Source organism: Orcinus orca, chromosome 19, assembly GCF_937001465.1.
Source record: "Orcinus orca chromosome 19, mOrcOrc1.1, whole genome shotgun sequence".
Classification (NCBI taxonomy): Eukaryota; Metazoa; Chordata; class Mammalia; order Artiodactyla; family Delphinidae; genus Orcinus; species Orcinus orca.
In genome coordinates this window covers 28,290,062-28,297,983 of record NC_064577.1, presented here as the reverse complement: position 1 = coordinate 28,297,983, position 7,922 = coordinate 28,290,062, and the positions used below count along the sequence as shown (strand labels likewise).

General features: G+C 43.0%; 2 non-coding genes across 2 annotated transcripts; one reads left to right on the top strand and one right to left on the bottom strand.

The window, feature by feature from the left end:
* Positions 1–7,023: 7,023 nt before the first annotated feature.
* TRNAR-CCU (transfer RNA arginine (anticodon CCU)) lies at positions 7,024–7,096 on the bottom strand. The gene has a single exon. It is a non-coding gene; the product is annotated as a tRNA-Arg (tRNA).
* Positions 7,097–7,617: 521 nt separating this feature from the next.
* On the top strand, positions 7,618–7,690 carry TRNAR-UCG (transfer RNA arginine (anticodon UCG)). Its single transcript has one exon. It is a non-coding gene; the product is annotated as a tRNA-Arg (tRNA).
* Positions 7,691–7,922: the final 232 nt, after the last annotated feature.

Here is a 7,922-nt window from a genome sequence, read left to right as displayed (position 1 = left end):
ATTGAGGAGCAAGGCATGTTCCACTTAGAGCTGCTTTAGTCATAACATAATCTGATGTTCAGCAGTAGTTCTGCCAGATGGACTTCAATGCACAAAACGAGTACCCTTCGCTCCCTCCCCCCAGGCTGTGAATCATTGAACTGGCACCCAGCCATCCAGCTGAAGATACAGGGATTCAGACAAGTGAAAACATGGGAATCTTAGAAAAAGCCATTGAGTTTGCTTTTGGAGTGTGGTTAGAACGTGTGTTCAAGGGAAGAAGCAACATGAGTCCTATGAAAGTTTTGTAACATAAGGGGAGGGGTCCCTAGCACTTGAGGGAGAGCCTTTGGAAGACTCACAGGAAGAAACAACAGTGAAAAACTGACAACGTGCTCTCAGTCCAAGGCATTTAGGAAGGATTGGGGCACTTTTAAGTTTTATATCCTGAATCATTTGAAGTTTTTGCATTGAGCATGCATTGATTTTACATTAAAAATTATCACTAGTAAAATAGGATTATGCTTTTCAAGTCACAAGAGAGAAAAGTACATCCTATATGGCAAAAGTTAAAGAAATCAGCAAAAACGTAAGTAGCATAAATACAGAACCAAACATACTTAGGATGATTATGGATCAGTAAAGACCCCTATTAGAAGACAATAATTCAAACTGGGTCAGCTAAAATCCAACTACAAGCTGTCCATCCTTTAAAAAAAAAAAAGGCAGTTCCCTGGTGGTGCAGTGGTTAGGTCTCGGTGCTTTCACTGCTGGGCTGGGTTCAGTCCCTGGTGGGGGAACTAAGATCCCACAAGCAGAGGCGTGGCCAAAGAAAAAGTTAAAGGATACATTGGCTATATCAAGGGTTCCAACTCCTTACTCTAAAAACCGGCATTGAAGGAAAAATAATATGCATTTATCCTGCTTTAATTTAAACAATGGTATTTCAGGATAAACTAATAGACCTAGTTAATGATAGAAAGTGCTTTACAAACTATGCGGAAAGAAAGCAACATTGGAAAAAGCACTATTTTGTAATCCCTAATGAAATACAGTTGACCCTTGAACAACACGAGTTTGAACTGCATGGGTCCATGTATATGTGGACTTCTTTCAATAAGTACATACTACAGAACTACACCATACAAGGTGGGTTGAATCCAAGCTTGGTTGAATCTGTGGGTGGGTAGGGGCCAACTGTAAGCTTAGATTACTTGACAGAGGAGGGTCAGCAACCCTAATCCGCAGGTTGTTCAAGGGTCAACTGTAGTTTATTCAGGCAAAAATCATTAATGGATGAGACCATAATATGAAAGTCTGATGAAGCACTTGACAGTGATTAGGCTGTCACCTCCTGATGCCAAGCCCATATTATGTACCTTCTGACATATTAACTACACAGCACCATTTGAAAGTATTTTTGCCAAAATGTTGAACCTGGATTTAAAAATCAAGGCATTAAAAGTAACTTCCAATTTAGAAGAAATATCTGGGATAGAAGAACAAGTTAAATGACACCACAAAGAAGATAAATCCAAAATGTGGGACATTTTACAGGAAATCTGACCTTTTGTTTTTCAACATGTCAATGGCATGGGGTAGGAGAGGAGGGAAGGTGAGGCAGCTTTAGATTAAAAAGCGACCCGGCATCCAAATCCTGTGTGTTTGGACCTTATTTGGATCCTGATTTGCACCAATCAACTGTAAAAAGATAATTAAGAGATGACTATTGAAGTATGTAGGGATAAAACGATGTGATGTCTGGGATTGCTTTAAAATACTTAAGAAAGGGCTTCCCTGGTGGCGCAGTGGTTAAGAATCCGCCTGCCAATGCAGGGGACATGGGTTCAAGCCCTGGTCCGGGAAGATCCCATATGCCGCGGAGCAACTAAGCCCGTGCGCCACGACTACTGAGCCTGCACTCTAGAGCCCACGAGCCACAAGGACTGAAGCCCGCGTGCCTAGAGCCTGTGCTCCACAAGAGAAGCCACCACAATGAGAAGCCTGCGTGCGCAACAAAGAGTAGCCCCCCGCTCACTGCAACTAGACAAAGCCCGCGCGCAGCAACGAAGACCCAATGCGGCCAATGCGGCCATAAATAAATAAATGATTAAAAAAAAAAACTTAAGAAAAAGAAAAGGATAAAAGGGATTAATAGAGTGAATGCAACAAAATCTTGATAACTGATGGATCTAGGTTGGTTCATTTACTATTCTCAGTTTCTGGGTATGTTTGAAATTTTTCATAAGAATTTTTAAAGCATGGGCAGAAATGTAGATTTATAATATTACTATCTAGCAAAGTAGAAATCGAGACAAAAACATGACATGGGCCAAACGCAGCTCTTAACTAATAAAGGAAACCATTCACATGAAAAAAATAATGATTGGAACCTTGATGTACTGAAAAAAATAATATTAAAACCATATAAAGCAAAAAAGTTGAAAAGAAATTTCTAGAAACATAACTTTTAAAGATTTTAACATACCTTTCTATTTTTGACATTTGCAAGACAAGTGAGACTAGAGCAAACTATAATAAAGACTCATTTAATAGCTTATATACTAAATTCTATGTCATACGAACAGAATAACTGGAAACTGATAACATTAGACAACCAACAATTAATACGCACAGTATAAACTACAATAACACAAAACAATACAGAAATGCAGCCACTTGGAAACTGAAACTCTCCTAAATCTTGGATCAATGAGAAATTAAATATGTAATTACAGAATGTTTGGAAGAAAAAATAATATGAACATTTCATATTAAAACAAAGCAAACTGATGGCATTAAATTGCGTTGTAGAAAAACATTTCATTACACAATACATTTTGATTACAGAAAAAAATCAGAAGATATAGATAAGAAAAATAGAAAATATTGAAAAAATTAATAAATTGGGTTATAAGTTAATACTCTCATATTAAGTATCATAAAAAGCTAAAGAATAGGGATTTCCCTGGTGGTCCAGTGGTTAAGACTTCACCTTCCAATGCAGGGGGTGTGGGTTCAATCCCTGGTCGGGGAGCTAAGATCCCACATGCCTTGGGGCCAAAAAACTAAAACATAAAACAGAAGCAATATTGTAACAAATTCAATAAAGACTTTAAAAAAAAAAGCTAAAGAATAATTAGATCAATGGAAAAGAACAGAATGTTCAGGAAAAGTCCATACTGTATTAGGATTAAGTACAGTTTACCCCTGTACAACCAGTGTTTGAATTGCAGCTCACTTTCACGCAGATTTTTTGAACTGTAAACACTACAGGACTACATGATCCGGGTTGGTTGAAGCTGAAGCTTGGCGCCCCTAACACCCCCCCCACCCCACCTGCGTTATTCAAGGTATATGCATATAAGTATTTACTAAATAATTTAAGTAGCATTTTGAATCATTGAGGAAAGGCACTGATCTAAGTGTTTAAATATTTGTAAAACAGGAACAGATCCTTACTTGACACTTAAAAATAAATTCCAGTTACAGATGTAAATGTTAAAAAAAAAAAAAACCACAAGAAACAACAGGAAAAATTGTAGGTGAATATTTATATAAGCTTCAGGTGAGAGAATTTTTCAAACACCAAAGCAGAAACCAGAAACTACAATGAAAACAATGGATAGATTTGGGTGGGGCGGGGCGGGGAGTGGGGATCAGGCACTTGGGGATCCTGCAGGCATCTTCAACTTGAGATAATCAGCCCTGAACTCATCCCTTCCCCATCTGTCTTGGGGGGTGGCACCACTGTCCCCCAAAATCCTGGGCACCATCTTGGGCTCCTTGTCTCCTTCATACCACAGCAGTTAGGAACCAGATCCACAGGTTCCATTTCCTGAACATCTGTTTTACTTCCCTCCTCTTGCTGTCCCTGCTATCGCCTCCATTCATAGTTTGCTTATTTCTTCCCTGAACCATACATCTTTCCCTAAGGGGTCTCTCTGCCTGCACCCTCACCTGCCTCTAATTCATTCTTTTTTTTTTTTAATATTTATTGGAGTGTAGTTGATTTACAAGGTTGTCTCTAATTCATTCTTTTTTTTAAAAAAATTTATTTATTTATTTATTTTTGGCTGCGTTGGGTCTTCATTGCTGCACGCGGGCTTTCTCTAGTGGCGAGCAGGGGCTACTCTTCCTTGCCGTGCGCGGGCTTCTCATTGCAGTGGATTCTCTTGTTGCAGAGCATGGGGCGCGCAGGCTTCAGTAGTTGCATCACATGGGCTCGGTAGTTGTGGCTCACGGGCTCTAGAATGCAGGCTCAGTAGTTGTGGTGCACGGGCTTAGTTGCTCCAGGGAATGTGGGATCTTCCTGGACCAGGGATCAAACCCGTGTCTCACTAGCACTGGCAGGCGGATTCTTAGCCACTGCGTCACCAGGAAAGTCCCTCTAATTCATTCTTTTTTTTTTTTTTTTTCTATTGCGGTACGTGGGCCTCTCACTGTTGTGGCCTCTCCCGTTGCGGAGCACAGGCTCCGGACGCGCAGGCTCAGCAGCCATGGCTCACGGGCCCAGACCGGGCCGCTCCGCGGGCATATGGGATCCTCCCAGACCGGGCTCACGGGCCGCTCCGCGGCATATGGGATCCTCCCAGACCGGGGCACGAACCCGTGTCCCCTGCATCAGCCGGCGGACTCCCAACCACTGCGCCACCAAGGAAGCCCTCTAATTCATTCTTTACCATGCTGCCAAGGGGATCTTTCAAAATGCAAGTATAGTTATTTTGCTCCTCTGCTTAAAACCCTCTGCCCGCAAGATCAAATGTAAATCCTTACTCCAGGGTTCTCTCTTCGTACATTGTTCTCCTTCCTCCATTACAGCCATAGCAGATTGCTAACTGCCCCTCTCACGCGCCCCTTACCTTCAGACATTTGCGATTCCAGTTCGTCATCCTAGAAGCTTAGGAAAATCTAGAGGATTCTAGAAGATTCTCTGTTGAGTGCCAGTACTATACCTTAGTCATATTTATATTTCCCAGGGCTTAGCACTGTGCTTGGCATTTAGAAGAATCTTAATATGAATTCCTTATGAATGAAAGAGAAGAAATCTAAGATGAAATTTGAGCCTTCAGGGTTTCACATCTGGTAGGAGAGTATCACACAAAAACCTTGAATAATGGAGCAAGCTAGTATCATAGTAAATGGTGATGACCATGACTTACAGAGCACACACTACGTTCCAGGGACTGTTCTAATCACTGAGCATAAATACTCCTCACGATAACCCCATGAAGTAGGTAGTGTGTCACCCAAGATATTAAAGAAGTCCTCTGAAGGTGACGAGATTACCAATGGTACCTTTGCCGTTCTGTACCCAGAAGCCTTCTCTGACTACTCAACTAATAGTTTCCCATCAACCTCTTTATTTTGAAATCCTCCTGGTATTAGTTTACTGTCTTTTCTCTCACTTGAATGTTGGCTCCGTGGACGCAGGGCCTGGAGGATGGTTTTAGCAGTAGCCCCAGCTTTGCAGGCTAGGCCTGTGATGCTGCAGCCACGCGGCAGGGCTTGGGAGCCAGAGAGAGCTGGAAAGTACCATCCCTAAAACTTGGAGGCTGGCTTAGAGCAGAGAGAACAGGAAGAATTCTGGATGACTCTGGAGAAGGGAGAGGGGGATTCTGTACTTCTAGTTTGTTATTTCTTTCTACAAAAGTACAAGGAATGGTGGTTTTTAAACTTTTTTGAGTCAAGGACTTATGAAAACCTGATGAACAATACAGCCTCTCCCCGAGTAAATACAGCATCCCCGAAGGGCACACAGTGCGATAGTCAACTTGGCTGCACACCCGTAGCTCCTCAGGGCTTCAAGGTAAAAAAAAAAAAAATCATCCCTGGTCAGAAAAGTACAGTTAAAACAAAAATTAAACATTTTACCAAAGGATAATTTTATATATATATATACACACACACACACACACAGGAGAGTGTGAAAATCATAAATGTACATCTCCCCGATAATCCTTTTATTTATTTATTTATTTTTTATTGAAATGTAGTCGATTTTAAATGTTGTTAATTTCTGCTATACGGCAAAGTGATTCAGATATGCATATTATATATACATGTTATATATATATACACACACATTCTTTTTAATATTATTTTCCATTATGGTTTAATCACAGGATATTGAGTATTGTTCCCTATGTCATACAGTAGATAATGCCTTTTTATTTTATTTATTTTTTATTGAAGTATAGTTTATTTTATTTTATTTATTTATTTATTTTATTTATTTTTTATTGAAGTATAGTTGATTTTAAATGTGTTAATTTCTGCTGTACAGCAAAGTGATTCAGATATATATATTATACATAGACACATTCTTTTTAACACTTTTCCATTATGGTTTAATCACAGGATATTGAATATAGTTCCCTGTGCTATACAGTAGGACCTTGTTGTTTACCCACTAATCCCTTTTTAAATACTGCTGGGATCACCCGATGTGAGCGTGCCATCTTTTCCCCGCGGGACTTGGGTATACTCAAGAGATTGGCAGTTATCCCCACTGTCCAATGCGCGTGCTGTACACACGAGCTTCGTTGCACCCCTCCTGGCCCTAGCACAGGGCAGTGTGGTGGGTGCCGTCTCAAGGGAGACAGAGTCCACACCAGGACTGAGGGCATGGGGGTGGGCGGCGCCACACACCGCCTGCCCGTCTCCCGTGGAGGGTTTAGGGGGCAGGGAGGGACGGGCTAAGGTGTTGCCTGATTTTAACTTTATAGCGGTGGACTCACACAGAACACGCTCGCTTCTTTTGCACAGAGATTTGTAGCTTGCAGAGCCCTTTCACCACGTTGTCTGTTTAGATGCCAACCCAAAGAGGCAACAAGAAGTGGGGAACCATTTTCCGTCATAACGGTTTACCTTTAAAAGTATAGTCAGGTTCGATCAAAAAGAAAGGGCAAATTAATTGCAACAGAGACATACACACACACCCGCACACACACAAATGGTCTTAAAAAGAGAAAATGTGCCTCATGAGTTTTTTACCTTAAAAAGGTAGAGATGCAAAAGCGACACGCAGTGGCTAAGCCACCTCACCCCAGATGGGACTCGAACCCACAATCCCTGGCTTAGGAGGCCAGTGCCTTATCCATTAGGCCACTGGGGCTTCCCGCAAATGACGCCGGATCACATGCCTCTTGAACTATGAGGTCGCATGGCTGCGTAATGACGTCAGCCCGGAAGTTTCCAGGTGCAAAGCCCGTTTGGACACGAGCCCTAACTACCAGGTCCAGGTGACGGAAGTAGCTGCTGTGAGAGGGTCCGAAGGGCTCTACGTGTCTAAAACAAGGGCAAGGACTGGGATTTGGTTGCGGTACAAAAGTGCTATCCTCTTTTCGGGACTAAAACGTTTCGACGACGAAGGGGCTCAAACTGTTAATCGGAAGTCAGACATTCTATTCATTAGGGCACGCGGCCTCCTCGCGAAGTAGGAGTCACCCGTAGACTTATTTGGTGACCCAAGGCCGCACCAGCGCTGACGCCAGACGCAGGGACCGCACTGTGGTTCTTCCTCCGCCACACCTGGGACACACCTTGTGGCCAAACGCACACGGTCGTTTCTTGCGCCAACGCCACCTTCAAGGGGGGGTGCACTTAACTATCGCATTGCGAGACTGTGGGCGTCGTGACCGCGTGGCCTAACGGATAAGGCGTCTGACTTCGGATCAGAAGATTGAGGGTTCGAGTCCCTTCGTGGTCGGCTTAGTTTTGGACGAGGGGCTCCTGGCTTTGGTGGCTCAATAATCCTAACCCGCTTCGTTTGCGGTTTCACCAACCTCTTCGCGCGTCCTTCGGGCATCTTGACGCTCACCTTCCTGCCCCCCGGCACTGCGCAGTCGCCTCACCTTGAACCTTAACTTTTCTCGTAGCCCCGCGGGTGTGCCCTCCGGTTGTCCTGCAGGCTGCCCAGGGCCGGCCCTCGTTCTTCGGGT